The 16,384-nt window shown below is 40.8% G+C and overlaps 1 protein-coding gene across 1 annotated transcript in view; it reads left to right on the top strand.

Annotated features, from left to right (window-relative positions):
- The first annotated feature begins 16,021 nt into the window (after positions 1 to 16,021).
- Positions 16,022 to 16,384, top strand: part of EPB41L2 (erythrocyte membrane protein band 4.1 like 2) — a 112,191-nt gene continuing 111,828 nt past the window's right edge. The window contains exon 1 of the mRNA XM_015621479.2: positions 16,022 to 16,111. The gene's annotated coding sequence lies outside the window, so the exon portion shown is untranslated. The remainder of the gene's footprint in view (positions 16,112 to 16,384) is intronic.

Consider the following 16,384-nt stretch of genomic DNA (forward strand, 5'->3'; position numbering starts at 1 on the left):
ATTCTGCACTACTGAAGCAGAAGAGATGAGAATGAGAATGTTGAAAAGTGGGGATTAACAATACCTTAAAGAATTAATTTTGTGGGTTTTTTTAAATGTGTGTCATTTCAATGAGCCACCTTATCCTAGAGTCCAGAGACAGCTCTGTGTGCACAACTTCTTTGTGGATGCAAAGTACAATGTAGATTTGATCAGATTGGAAGCAGTAAACAAAGCTCATCAACTTGACTTGAGCTGGCTTTGCTGCCAAAAACAGTGCTACACAGTTCCACAGCCTTCATGTGTATAATAGTTAGCTTACAAACAAAGGGAAAAGATGCTGTGTTCTTTTCATTATATATGGAAAAGAAAGAGAAGTGACATTTTGGATAAGAAGATGGTGTTTGTTGGGTTTTCTTACTTATTATGCTCCTTGGATATCACGAAGAACATAACCAAAGGTCAGAAAACTATGATCAAAGGTACTGAGAATATAAAATATAAAAACATGTACTAGAAGTGATTTCGTAGCCCAGTTTCCTTAGGCACATGTGATTGCTGTCAGCCATTGCCCTTTATCATCTGAAGTCAGTGACGAATTTCAGCCATATGTGCAACAGGATAGTCATCTTAAAGACAATTAATGCCTTACAAGCTTTGTAGAAAACCTCTGCAGTTAGCAAGAAGAGAAAGGAAAATAATTCTTTAGCAGAGGGAAAAGTTCTTAGCTCTGCTACTGTCTTTCCTCCAGGTTAGCTGCAGTTCATGCTGTCTTTTGTCTGAGGCAGGTGCCACAGAGGAGGACTTGAGATCACTGCAGTGGGGAAGGAGATTTCAGGACCAAAATACATAAATCTATACCAAACTAGGCTCTATTAGTTGTGCTGCTCAGCCAAACGTGTTGTGTCCTCATAATCAGCTACAGCACTTTTGTGACATGAGTAGAAAGCCCACTAGCTCAGGATTCTCTGGCAAGGCAAAGAAACTGATTTTCATTGTGAGATAAAAATAAAACAGTTTAAAAAGAAGTAAAGAAATAACTTCCTAAACAGCTTGAAGGAAACAGGAGGAAAAAACCTCCCTTTTTTTTCTGCTTTCCTCTTTGCCGAATACAGGGCTTACAATACCCTGGAGCATAACACCTACAAATGAGTGGAATCTGATAACCCATTTTTAATTACTGCATTTATCTGCACTTCTGTAAAACAAACAAATTAAAAAGCCGAAAGCTGGTCTTGCACAGGGAAAACCTAGGTGTTTGTAGGACTGAATTCATCACACTTCTCTCTGTACTGTTCCTCTTTTCTTCATTCTGACTTTTGAATCTGCCCTGATGCCCTCATCTGACACAGCAACTACATCAGGGAGAGAGAAAACAGGATAGGCTTTCACTTTTGTCTGGCAGCACAAGCTTGCATTCTGTGCTTCAGAGGTTTTCAGAGGCTCTTTATTCCATGTAATGTTCCTGGAGTGGAGAAGCGTATCTTTTGTTCTTCCTTATAAAGGGATATTTTTATACACAAAGATATACAGTACACTGAATTACAAGAGTTTTTATGTATTGGATTGTGAGGCTTTAGCACAGAAATTTCTGATGATTCTTTAATTCTGCCTTACCCAAAGCATTTAACTTCAAAACCTTTAAAGCACAGATGAATCAAAGCCTCAGAAACCATCCAACACATCAACTGATTGTAGTGACATCAAAACCAAAATGAGACTCTTAATTTAAACAGGTTTCACTCCTAGCATGTTAAACATGCAGCCTGCGTATATGTGCTGAGCTGCATTATCTCTGCATACATATGTATGGCTTTATATACTTGCAAGTAATTAAAATGAGGGAGGGCAGACGTACATCTTCCCTGCAAATAGAAATAATTATTTTATGTTTAAGCATGTCTCTTGTTGTTTTTAACATAGCTTCCACATTTTTGCTGTGACATTCTTTACGTCCAAAATGACGAAGCCTGTATAGGTCTTCTGATTCCTTTAATATCGTTTCCATATTAGATAGCCAGATGGTGGAGAGCGATAATACTCTGTACTAATCACTTAGGAAGTCTACAGAGTGGTGCTTTGAGATTTAGACCCACAGCCACTGCCATCACTCCTTTGATGGAAAGCCGCAGATACTATTCCAACCAATTGAATGTTTTGAAATATATCAACAGAGAACAAATTATCTAAACAGGAAAAAGACTGACAAATACCATTCAGTGCTAATGAAGAGAGGGTTTTGTCCAAAGGAAATAATTGCGTTCACAAGGATCAGAGACCAACATGGCATTATGCAATAGTATTTATACACATCTAAAAAAATATTTTTGCCTGTTTACAACCATCACAAATCAAAGAGACTTGCATTGCTAAGTTACTTTCCCTCCTCAAAAAGAAAAAACCTAAGAGCAGAATCATCATCTCAATGAATTCCTCAGCATTTGATTTTTAATTCCACATTGATCTTCTGCCAGTTGTAGGGGGTTTTAATTCCAACAGATCAATCAGCAGAAACATTTTTCCTACGGTAATATTAATTTATGTACAGGAATACCTTTTTGCTTATGTTTCTACCTTGAAATTACTTGGTTTCTTTTCTGAATGATGCATTGTTAGTCTGTGGGCGCATTTTACAGGAATGAAATGTCAGATGTGCCCATTCCTAATGCCATGGACTTTTTCATATGCTTGCTGAGATTTCTACATAAAAAAGGGAAAATATTTCTCTGTGGATTTTACTTTCATTGTGAAGCATTTCATAAAAACCCACACTTCAGGCTCTACTCCAGGCTGGCAACCAGAGGCTCTGGAAAAAGAGACTGAGGCAGCACTGATCAGCACTCAAATATGATAGGCAAGCAGACTAAACATGTAAACAAGTCCTGTGCTGAGTGCTTTGTTTTGGTAGCACCAATTGACATTTCAGTAGAGGAACAAACAACCCACTTCAGGCTTTGTGGTTTATTAATTGTAGAACACTTTAAACAGTAAAAAAACCCCCACAAAATAGTGTTAAGCTAAAAGGTTTGTAAGATACTTCTCAGAATTGGGCTGCTCTTGTGACAATTTTCAAGCAGCAGCAATGTTTTACTCCAGCTCTATAGTAAAATAAGCATCTTCATAGTCCTGATATTTGTACAGCATTGTACTTACACTGCAAAAATAGTGGACTTGATAGAAGTTCTCTTTCACTTATCCAGCATTATCTTTTCAGTGCTACTGAACAAATATTTACTCAGCATTTATGAAAATCAGTCTCTTTAATACCTAAGAACAGAAGACTGAAGATATTATTATTTAAAAAATATTTATGTTTCTTCTCAATTCAGTGTGTATTTTTCTTATTATTATTCTTAATAAAAACATATATTAATGTTTTGGATGACACTATTAAATTGCTAATTTTAATTAGATTTTTCTCTCCTATCCTAAATCCCCTGCTCTATATTGCAGTATGTATCACTGTAGATTCATTAGTTACGTTACCATGCAATGTGGTATTTCGTGATGCTGCCCAGTCAGCCTGAAGCCAGAAAGCTTGATTTTAACCTTGAATGACTTCATGGAGTTTTTCTTCATGCACACTAATACATTAAAAACAAACACTGGATCATAAATTATATAAAACCAGCACCCAACACATACTACTGTTACAGCATGCAGTTGTGAAATGTACATGGGAAATAAACAAAGCATTAAGGAATGTCTTTAAAATGAGGATGGAGCAGGCACACAGAGAGGAAGAACATGTAAACAAGTGGTGGAAAAGAACAGATGTGTGCTGTTTAGACACACAGGCAACTTGCCCGAGGGAAGTTTGGATTATTGAGCTAACATGGCAAGGATACATAGTCTGTTCACATTTAAATCATAAGAGGGTTTGTGCATGTTGTGTGAAGCGTGTTCCCACTACTTCTCTAAAGTAGGTGGTTTCTTAGTGTATGCCAGTCACACATAAAGTAAATTTGCAGTTCAGTTTGCCTAGAAATTTCCTCAGAAATGCTGGTAAATGCTGCATCTAGTATAAAATTCAATGGAGATGCAAGTTACAGAAGCCTCTCCAAGATTGCTGTAAAGTCAACCAAAAACAATGCTTCAATAAGGGTGATAACTTCAACAGGCATTAATGGTTTTGATTCCACAGGCACAGCATCCCCATATTAAACCTTTACGTTTTTCAAAGAGTAGAGGATACAGTTCAGTTCTGTCATTACTGTACATGGGTGGTCCTAAATATACATTTTGCTTCTGAGGCCAGCTTCCCATGACAATTGTGCACCACAAAAATACCCCACCTGTTGGAGTGAGAAGGGAAGAAGAAAGAGGTAATATCATCAAACACTCTGATGATGTAGTCCAGAGATTCATAGACCACAAATCTCATTTGACTTCCCTTTTCCTGCCTTCACTGTAGTTGCAATTCTGGTAAAAATGTAAGATGTACCAAAGAAGAAATGTAAAATTATATCCACATTAGAAAAGAAGAAAGATACATCTCTTTTGGTTCTATTTAAAGACCATTAATGAAAACACACAGCTCAGCAAGCCACCAGAGTACCTAGAGAAGGAATCTATACTATAGAAAAAGCAGCAATTTGTTCATAGTGAAATTAGTGTTAGAACTAAAGACTACAGCAATAATAAGTAGTTTGTTGCCACCAAAATTAGTCATCCATGCGACTCAGGCTGGCACATCTTAGCAGTGTCAGAATCTCCCCTATGCTTGTTCTTGCCACATTTTGTAATTTTGCTGAGGCTTTAGCAGGGTAGGGACTGATGCAGGGTCTTGCAGCAGTCAGACAGGAAAATGAAGAGAGGAGGAGGTTGCAGAAGAGAGAGATGATGTTAAGTGAGGTGCAAGTTTTAAAAGGAAATGGAGTGCCCAACCAGGGCCCTGAAGGAATAGCCAAACATGACTTTCCCGGAAACTCCACATATATTATTTTCTCTTCTTAAAGGACAACTTAAGGAATTTGTGATGTGTTTGTGAGGTGCAGAGATGGAGAGCTGTTTGTGTGCATATCCACATGCTGTAAGAAGACTTTCAGGAAGGCATTTTGTTACTCTTTCTCCTGGCATGATTGCCCTGCTGTCTTTCCCTCAGCACCCTATTACTCCTCGCTGGATCTTGCACTTTGCACTCCAATGCTTGCCTCTGGCCCTTCTTACCAAACAAGAGAAAACAGTTCAGTGCTGCCAATCCTTCTGTAGGGCCTAAGGGTACGTTTTTGCACTGGTGATGGCAACAGTGTATAGGAGCTATGCACAGGGAGACTCTGGACTGGTGGGGTGGAAGGGGGAGGAGAGGGGCTGTCACGGGCATAGGTGCCAGGCACCTGCCACAGGAAGAAGTATGAAAAGCCTAGTGAAGAACTCTTCCAATTTTCCTGATCTTGCTACAGTAACTCGTCTGCTGGCTCACCACAGAGAAGTGAAGAAAAAGAGACAATACAGTGGTGATGGGTGCATCCTTTAAATCGCTTCTCCTTTTGAATTAGTCACAACTATTTTTGAACTGAGCCATGCTTGGCAGAAGACTACTGGTAGACCTTAAAAGACAGGGTGATTGAAGCCTTCAGGAGCAGGGAGTCTAAGACTGTCAGGCTTCCTGTAGGATAGAGGCTTACAGATTTTATTTGAGAGAGGAAGAATAAGTAACACTGCTAGGCTGGAAGCCAAGCCACTAGAAAAGAGTTGTGGAGTAAAGGGGAATCCAGGCGAAGTCCCTGAACATCACTGCCTCCTGACAGATTTGTGAGAGGCTGCTGTTGTGCAAAGGCACGGCTGAATGCACCGAGTGATACTTAACCTCCCTTCCCAAGGATGTGAAAAGCTGGCTATAAAGTATACATGCAGTATGCTGTATGAAACTCTCCTGTGAAGTAAGCATAACACTATTTAGATCTGTATTTTTATACCTGTACTAAACAAGGTTGACAGTACACAAGATTACAGAGCCATGCTTGTCATGGGTTAAACTGCATAGGGTTTGTAAACAGTGCGTAAATATGCTATATGATACAGCAGCACGTCACTAATCCACAGTAATGCAGGGAAGCCCCAGTGCAGATTAGTGGGTTTTGTGGATTACAGGCTAAGAGGGCATCTGAGGGGAAGTCAGCTGTGTCTCAGGGCAAACTCCTCGCTCCACTCAGTAGCGTGGTGGAACACTTGTCACTGGAAGGAGCTGCCAGGGGCACCTCCGCTCCGCTCGGCTCCAAAGGACATTATGAGCAATGCTGATGTTGCTATTGCTTCTTTTTCAAATGCTGTAGTGGGCCTCCTACAAGCAGGGAATTGCACTCCTAGTCTCCCAAGAATCAGTTTAAACACTTAGCACACACCTGCTGTGCAGACACTTCAAATCAAGTTAAAGTGAAATTATGTGGTGCATATGGATTTTGCAAGACATTCTAACCTGCCCTAAGCACAGCTTGCATGGACAGATGTTTCTCTGTATGTACAATGCAAAAGTTAGTTTCTGAGAGTTTCTAGGTTAAACAGTAGGGATGTCAATAAATACATTTTTTCTGACTTTATATATATAATGGCTATTTCACTCACCCAAAAGACAATATCACTCCTTAAGTCACAATAATCTAGAATTGCATACAGTAAAATAATTTTCCTTACTAACAATGCAACCAGTCACATACACTTTAAACTATGAAAGAGGCTTTTACTCATATAAAACTGAAATACTGCTAAATGTCATATGGATAATAGTCAAAGTTAGTGTCATGATAAAATATCAATACAGCAATCAAGCTGATTAAACATTTTATTAATATATGCAGTATTAAAAATTTGAAATTGGTTCTTTGGGCCCAATATTGATATTCATTGTAATTTCTTCCTTTCAAGAAACAAAATGAAAAATCCATATATAAAAGGAAGACTGTGAAGTGTTTGGCTTTGTGTCAGGCAAATTTCACATCATCTGAAAATCAGGATATTCATTATTTTTTAATATAAGACATCACAGATGTCTTGGCAATGTCATGGCTATACGCTTTTGTAATGCTAAAAAGTTACCTAAGGCAAAGACCTGAGATAGATGATTTTAAAGAGATCAGCTCTTCATGAAGCACATTTTCCCCTCAGCAGTCTATATGCTCAGACAATGAGTTTATCCATTTTAAGTTTATTGACCTTTGTGAATACAGTACTTGAAAACTGCTAACAGATTTCTTTTAAAATCAATGCCAGTTGTGAAGCTGTTTGTTATCTACCCAATGTTTTTTCTTGAGTGTGATTAATAAAAAAGAAAATTACATCAGTGAAATTGAAAAGTCAAATTGATCAAAATTGAAATATTCCATTCACCTTTGGAAAAGAAAAATGAAGAAGAGATGGATATTTTATCTGGATTTACATATTTGAACTATATGTATATAATAATGTAGTTCACCACAGACCAAGAAAGTTTCTAATAGTCAATCCTGAGAAAAGATTGGGTAGAATTCTATGCCCATATTGTAGTAGGAAAAAAAAAATCAAGCTAATTTGCTTCTTTAACTTATTTTGGCCTAAGTATTTTGGAGGTTCACACAGCTGACCATATTACAGTGTAAAACCTACAGGATAAAATAAAGGCCCCCTGTGCTGTCAAAAGAGGTTGATTTATAGTGATAGGGTGAAGCCAGGATTTGACCTTGGTTTCTTTTGTCACCATTAAGAGTCTTACATGGAATACTGAGAATTAGAAACATCAACATAGATATCAATTTTTCTTTAAAACCCATTTTTCTGATACATTTTCTGACAGCAGCACATAAGGCCTTTTCTCAAGCAGTTTGCTGTAAAGGTAGCTAAGCCTAACTGGCTGCATGGGAAATCTCTTGAGGGCAAAACTAGTTTCCAGTTCTGCAAACAGACATAAATATGAACTAGGTACCAACCTGTCTGCAGGACCAATCAATATAAATGTTAACACCCAGTATAGGGTAACTTGTCCATAGCCAGGTTCCCTGAATCAACTGCATTTGTAACAGAGATGAGGCCCCACAAGCTACTCAAAGGAAACATTGCAAAAGCTGCTTGCCATTTAATGATTGCATTAACACCATTATCTACTATCTAATCAATGCTGTGATTGACAACTTTGCAAATCAGATTAGCTTTCAGTCTGCCTATGAGTATAGCGTGGCTAGGGATGGAAAATTGTGTGGGCATCAATGAACAACATTCAAAGGTATGAAACAGAAAATCACTGATACTGCAGATTAGTTGTAACATCTATACCCCAAGATATACTAAAATTACTCCTGTGATTTTATTCACATCTTGCAACGCATCACTCCAATGTTGCTTGCATACAGTGAGGGGAAGTTCCCACCCAATGACATCATAGTTTGTCTTTGGCTACAGCCGGCTACATATTTTTAAAGAGGTCCTGTTTGTTCCATAACTGAACTCTTCACCTTTTGATTATATGTTTTGGTGGGGGGGTTAAAAGGAAAAGCCTGCTAGTAAATTTGAACTTGGCATTCACAGTCTCAGACTTGGGTGGGCTGCATTCCCTCCTCCGGTTACACCCTACCTGAAATCTTTGTATGTTAAATCACTTGACTAGTTCAGCCTTAATCATTGGGTCATACCCTGGGAAGCAAGTTCAGAGATACTGGAAATGTGTGCTTACAAAAACACACACATAATTGTAGAAAAATATGTGGAGAAACTAAGAGAGGAACACTGAGAATGCAGAAAAACCCCTCAGTTATTTGGAAGAAAAAATTATCTCTTACTTGTGATGAAGTGTCACAAAACACATTATATGGTACCCTTCCAGTGACACATTTTTATGAAGAGAAATGCCTCCCCCCTCCCTCCCTCCCTCCCTCCCTTCCTCCCAATCAGGAAACTTTAAACTATTTTTACGTAGTAACACCAACCTTAATATTCCTATCTTCTTCAGCTGCTACAAATGCATTCCGTATTAAAACCATGTATGAGAAAAAGATATTTCTGTAAATATCTGGATCTTCATAGCAGTGGAGTGAGCTATTGATAAGCATGAACTATTGGGTATGTTTTATGTCACAATCAAGTGAAGTGGATTTATTATTACATTTACAGACACACAACTTCTTTTAAACTTTTTAAAACTTTACTGTTTTCCACAGCAGCAATCTCAAAGATGGGGTCAGCAGGCAATTTTCTAATGTAGATGCTTGATAGGATGCATAGTGCTGCTTTCTTGCCTCCAGATACTTGGAGGAGTAGCCAGGAAAAGTCAGGAATCTTATTTAAGCACTTGGAATGGGACAGATATAAGTATCTTAACTGCCTCTTGTATGCACTGTCCTCACAGAGAAAGTGAAGGCCAGAACCACAGCTGGAGCAGCTAGGAAAGACTAAATATTTTCTTAATGTTTCTTTTCCATTGGAGCAGTTTCTGTGGTTGGCCCTGTTTGTTCCACAAATGAAAACAGAGGTGATCCATGCCATCAGTACTCTGGTCTGGGAAAGCTTGCTTTAGAACATCCTCAGCACACATCCTAAAGAAGAGAAGCAGAGTGTATGCTGGATATGTTTTTTTTATTTTGAAAAAGTTATAGTTTCAGAAAATGGGTAAATGGTTGTTTATGGTATCAAACATGTGGGTTTCCCCCTTTGCTAGAATTGTGAGAAGAAATGGAAAACTACTACTACTACTTTGGGATTTTTGCTGATTCTTTTTTTTTGCGGGGGGAGGTGGGTTTGCTGATTTGATTTAGTGCCTATGTTGTGTGTTCCTATCTTTTTGCCATTGGAAACTTTCAAAACTTAGCAGGAAAAAAGTCAGTGAATGGTGGAAACTTAGAATTTTTGGAAAGTAAAGAAATATTCAGTTCAAAACTCTTACAGAAAATTGACTTTATTCCTTTACAAGTATCCTGATCTATATTCTGATTTGTCTTTATTGAAGTAGTGGTGCCAAGGCTCCCACTCAGTCATGGGGTTAGCATGGAACTCCTCTAATTAACCAATGTCCTCTTCTCTTGTGTGGTCTGTCACACTGTGATATGCACTTTCCAAAGCGTTCTTAGTGAATGGTTTGGCTTCCTACCACAGGATGCTGTGTTACAAAACCTTATTTAAATAATCCTGTGAGTCTGTTCCTACAAGGTGTTTAGTGATTTATACTGAGTTACAATCATCCCCAGTTTCTTTGATCTTTGCTAAGTGGCAAGGTTTACCCAATCTTGATCTCAGCATCTTAGGATGGATGACTCTAGAAGTGTGTACAATAGACACTGTGATGGTGATAGGTAAATACCCACCTTACCATTGAGAACAATGGGACCAGGGTGGGCACAGCTATTTGGCACAGCTGACATGGGACTCCAATAAAAATAAAAAGCATCCCTCCCAGCTTACATTTTTGCAGTTCTCTTTATCAGCCCCAATGAAAATGCCTTTCAAATGTGATAATTATCTACAGCCTTTTCCAACTAAGTGAGAGCCCTCTCTCACAAAACTTGATGATGACACAAGCTCTCTCCAACTGGAGTCCAGAAACTTTCATCACTGCTTAGTATATTAGAATGAGAAATATTTTAGATATTTTAACAGAGATTATATATGAATTGAGAATTATCAGCTTTGCAGTTAAAATCTCAGATATGGAAAAGTAATGTTTTTACTAAGTTGCAAAAAATACACATCCTTTGCTTCACTTAAGATGTCTCTGGAGTCTCCATTGGTTAGTATGGCACAGCTTTGAAATAAGTAACTTATTTTCTTTCTTAATAGCTTTCATCCTCTACTTTATTACCACACAATCATGTTTCAACTACATTTCTTCAGGCATAACTGAGTTTGAGCCCTACTTGGCCTGCCAGGTTGGATCTTTCCATCTGTTGTGGATGTTTGCTCTACAAACAAAATCTAGGTCTTCAGCAACACTTGCCACTTACCCATGCCAATATTTGTTATCCGCTTCACTACCCAGTCGGTAGTGATGCCAAGCAGCAACATCAAGGGAACACGGGCTTTTCACATCAGCAGTCACTTTGAACTACTTGTTGTTTTTTGCTGTCCAGTGGAATTTATGCTGTGGCTTTGATTTTGACACTTAACAATGCTACAGAATCAAACAAATGGGCAATCTAAAGACAAAAGAAAAGTGTAACCTACGGGTATTAATTTCATGACCAACATTGTGTATCTGCCACATGATTCTCTCCTCCCTTTCCCCTCTTCACTCCTTCTCTCTAGCTGAATGAAAAGTTTAAATTCATTGTGTTTATCTTACATCATCTTCAGGATTTTTTGTTATTTTATAGTTTTCCTTTAATGCTCCAGACTCTACAATGTCTATTGCTATACAGGTGTAAAGGCCCTTAAGGTGTGCCTTTTCTTCAGAGATAAAAACAGGCTTTTTTTGCTTAATGATATGGTCCAATAATGCACATCTACAGAGACATGTCCTAACTTGAGGCCAACCCTTAAGCCAGTATAGCAGTAACCAAGAAGAATCTTAGCAATTCAGAAGCTGCAGTCATAGGAATGAGTCTTTTAACCAGTAGTGTCTGCAAGATCAGAATCTTACTAATTCCAACCCCACACAATTACATTTATCCTCTTATAATCACCATACAAGAGCTGTCAGAGTGGGATTGCTGCATCTGTCCTCCCTGTCAGCACCATAGCTGGAGTGTGAGAAAACTCATGCCTTCACACTGCAGCAATATAACTTGTCTCTTGTTTTGGGCTGTATCTCATGTGCAAAATCTAGGGCCAGAGAGAATCCACTGCACTGTTGTACTGCCAGAAGCATAAAGCAGAATCACACATTAAAAAGTACCCAATCAGAAGGGCCATTCCTTGACCAGCAATCAAATGCAGTAGCAGCATCCACTCCTGTGATGCCAAAGGACACCTTTCACATAATTCATGTGCATAAATTGTGCAACTTTGAGCTCCAGATGCTGCATACAAATGATATAACTGGGCATATGAAATCTCCTGTGCCAACAGGTTGAAAATATTGTCCATGATAAGTGTCTTCATTAATTATGCAGTTTTTTCACATTAAACTGTAGGTAAAACGATCTCCTACTGTGCATTTTTATGCTGTAGGACATTTTCTATTCATTTTGGAAGATATGTTCAGCCATTAATCCAATGCCTTGGAACCTTGCTGAATGTCAGTAGACTTGCCAACAAACTAACCTCTGGGCAAAAAATGTATTTCCTTTTCAGAAAGCAGCCTCCTAGAAGCTTGTTCCCTTCTATAAGAAAAGTTTATGGAAGGAGAGACAATGTTCAGGACCAGCTTCCAGACCACTCAGGAATTTACTTATTAGAAACCACAATGATGTTGCTGAGTAAGTTAGTCGCTAAAAATATAACTAACTACGTGTAACTAAAACAGTTATATTATTATACCAGGAATAGATTAGGCAGTTTTCTTGTTTACTTCAGCCATTTCTGGGATCTTTTTCTCATTCATTTGTCCTTTGAAATATCTAAAAAGGAGATATCTTTACATACAAGAAGGCAGCAGAAATATTTTTCCTTATGTCTTGTTTTCCGTTAACATCACACAGTTTATAACTAGAAATGGATATTTTTCTCTGATTTTCTTTTGTAACAGACACTGCTCATGGCTGTGCCAACACATTAACGTGGAGACTACAGAAGGAATATTATAAAAGTGTCATTTAGGTAAGGCTAAGAAGCAAAGTGATGCAAGAGTTGTGCAAACAGCCATTTTGACTACAGATTTATAGGGCATAGACAGCAGCTTCTACGCTGCAGCTTTTCTATCTCTTAAACAGTGTGTAGGTTGTATCAGCACTTTAAAGAATTTTGCATATTGAGTGCAAATTGAGTGCAGATTGGTAACAGTTCTTATCACTGTGGCACCTACATAAAATTTAGATATAAACTCAGAGGAGTGGAAAGAAGAATAAGAAAAATATTTGAAATTACATTAACAGCTTTTCTCTAGTGCTCGTGCAGCAGAGTACATGTCCCAAAAATGTTGTATGTTCCATTTGAATATGAGGAAAAATTTCTTTAATGTGAAGGTGGTTGTAAAATCTCCTTCAATGGATATTCAAGAAATATCCTGTGCAATGTGCTCTAGGATGACCCTGCTTGACCAGGGAGGTTGGATCAGACACTGTGGTCCCTTCAAACTTCACCCATTCTGTGAAAAACAGAGGACTATGAAAATCACCACCTGACATGCTGCATACAGAATAACACAGACTTTATTTGGCCACCTAGATGTTCCATTACTCTGCTTAAGAAACTGCCTACATCCTTCTCCTTTTCAGGCTGTGTTTGTCCCACAATAAAAGTTCAGTAAAAGCACACAACAAAAAATGTATTACTTGTTTAAAGAAAAGCAACATAGATGTTTCACAAAACTGTCAGGCTATCTACTTTTCCAAAACTGTAGATCAGAAAAGCAAAGTTTGTCATAAGGCAGATTTCTCCAGAAACAAATGGCCTAAAACCAGTGTGAGAAGAAATATGAGTGTAAATAAAGCTCTGGGAGGTACCCCTAACTGGGATTCTGAGCAGAAGTGTCCAAGTCTTGCTGAGGAAAGAGGAAAAAAGTAGCAGTTTCTTTGAAATCTTCCTGAATTTTCTAATCTAGGCAAAGTTCATTGTGGGCATTTCCACCAGTTTTAGCAACATTGGAAACCTTAATGAAGACAAGATTGTTGCAGGGACAGTTGGTTTTAGTCCTGTGTCAATTACATTTGCTCTGGCCAATGGTATTAAACACTGGCAACCACACAAGTACTGGCAATGACAGACAGCTGCTGGGATGGTGCAAACTTAGGAGGCCTCTGAAAGCAGCAGAGACCAAGTGTCTCCTGTTGCACCCATAAGTTAAGTTTTTTACAGTAGTAATTACTGGCTTTAGGCATGCATGGGAAGCTGCTGTATTATTTTCTGGAGAAACTGGCACATATTTCACTATCGTTCTTCATGCTTAGTGATATTGGAGCATCTGAGGAATGAACCAGGAAAGATCAGACACTGAGTTTTAGAGTCTGTTCTGCATACAGAAAGCATCTAGAGGTAAAACACTAACCCAATAGTGCTGTGGTAATTGTAGCATTTGCTGTATCAAATTAAAAAATGTGACTGGTTTTCCTGAAAAAGAAAAATGATACTCCATCTCCTCTCTGAAAGAGTCATTTTTTAATGCTGTTTTTGAATGTGGAGCAAGAGATCCTAAAAATAATTCATCAGCTTTATTTAAATTATGCAGTGTAATACATAAAACATGAAGATTACAACATCAAGCAATATAGCTGGAACAAATTAAAACTACTTGTGCGTATGCATTTTAATTCCTTCTTTAATTACTGGTCCCTAACCTCTTTCAGTGGATGCAGAATGAATATGTGGAATTAAGCACAGATACCTAATAGTGCCTGCTCTCTGCTCATTGCCAACTCATTGCTTCTCTCTGCTTACATTAATTTCTTTTAAGAGCACTCCTATGAGCTGCATGGTTGCTTTTACTTCATAAGCACTAAGATTAAAGAAAAAATATTAATCGATGTCAAATAGGATTTGATTTCTTGACTCTGTATGTTATGAAATATGTATATGAAATATGGTATATTGCCTGCTGACTTAATTTTCACTAGTAGGCTACCCTAAATGAAACCCCAGCATCTCAAGATTGGGGTTGTGAAAACACGTCTCAACCTCTACACAAAAAATCAGATTAAAGCTATGTGTTGCATCACACAGAGATTTTTGAGAAAGAAAACTTGGTATCTTACAATTTCTTTAGAAATCTGTAAAGAACAGTCAGCAACTTCAGTCATGATCCTGTTCCCTCCCTTCTAATTTGCCTAGAAATTACACAGGGATTACATATAAAATGCTTCATTTTATTACACAGCTCTGCTCTGAAGCAGAAAAATCTATTCTGTGCACTACAAAAAAACCACATGGCCTGGTACGCACGAAGGTTAAGGAAATGAGTTTGTAGTTGACTTTAGGATATAAAGCACCAATGGGATGAACTTGTACAGGCAACAATTATGTGCTCGATTTTGCAAAATCAGTATGACTGCACACAATGTAAATAATTTTCTGTTTCCATAGCACTCACAGGGCCTGCAGTCTGTGCAGCACAGCAGTTGCCATGAGTTTTTTATATCCAGGCCTTTTAGCAGTCAGCATCCACACACATCCTTAGGCAAGTGCAAGTCAACCCCCATTAGAAAATTCAGGTTGTAAGGAGGGCTCTCACTTAACGTGCTGCTCAACAGCAAGGCCAGCTGCGTGCTCAGTCCAGGTTACTCGGGACTGCGCCTGCTTGGGAGTGGAAATCCCTGAGGAACCCACTCCCACGGCCCAGCTGTCCGCAGCATGAGTAACTTTTTCCTTACACCCAGCCTGACGCTCTCATTTCACCTCACTCCCGTGGTCCCTCAGCAGGACACTGAAGCCCCTGGCTGCCTCTTCTCGACCAGGTCCCCACGAGCGCTGATCCCATCCGCAGGACAGCCCTGACCCTTCGTTTCCCCGCACGGGAGGGTCGCTCCGGCCCCGCCACCTCGGGCTCCCGCCGGGCTCCCGGTGGTGTGTCCGTTCCAACCGAGCGCGGGGGCCCGGCTGAAGGCGGCTCCGGCCGAGGGCTGCGGAGAGCCGGGAGATGTCACCGCCTCCGCCCCGCGCAGCCCGCGGTGCCGCACGGGCTCATTCCGCTCGGAGACACCGCGGGACAGCGGCACCGCACCGCGCGTACGGCCGGCGCCACGCCCGGACTCGCCCGGGGCCACGGCTCGGCAGCGGCGCTGCCGGAGAGCGTGTCTCCGGTGCGATGCCCACGCTGCGACGACGCTCCCGAAGCCCGTCCCGGCTCCAGGATAGAACCGCACCCCCGACGGGCAGCGGCCGCTGGAAAGGGCCCAGGAAGAGCGGGCGGGGGCGAAGCTCTATCAGCGGAGATTGACGGCCGCGCCAGCCAATGGCGACGCAGCGAGTGCGGGAGCGGGGACCGGGCTGCCGGGCCGGGGCGGGCGCGGGGCGGGGCGCGGGGGCGGGCGGGGCGCGGATTGGCCGGGGGGCGGGGCCGGCGGGGTTTTCTCCCGGGCTGGGCTGACGGCCGCGGCTGGGAACTTCGGGAGCGTGCGGGCGCCAGCGGCCGTTCGGGCGGCAGGTACCGGCGGGAGCGGTCCCGAGGGAGCGCGGCTTACCGCGGCAGTGGGAAGCGGGAGATGGCGGGAGGAGGGGGGTCCGGCAACCGTAGCGTTGCGGGGGACTGGGGGTGCGCCGGGGGCCGCTTTGCCGCGTATCCATCGCCGTTTTACTTGCTTCGCTCCGCTTGCCGCGGGATGCGGAGGCTGCGGGCGGGGCCGGCCCGGCTGATCGGGTAGAGCTGCCCCCTCCCTTCTTCCTTCCCTCCTGTGCCGGCCCCGAGCGGCGGCGGCGG

This window comes from Parus major, chromosome 3 (assembly GCF_001522545.3).
Source record: "Parus major isolate Abel chromosome 3, Parus_major1.1, whole genome shotgun sequence".
NCBI lineage: Eukaryota > Metazoa > Chordata > Aves > Passeriformes > Paridae > Parus > Parus major.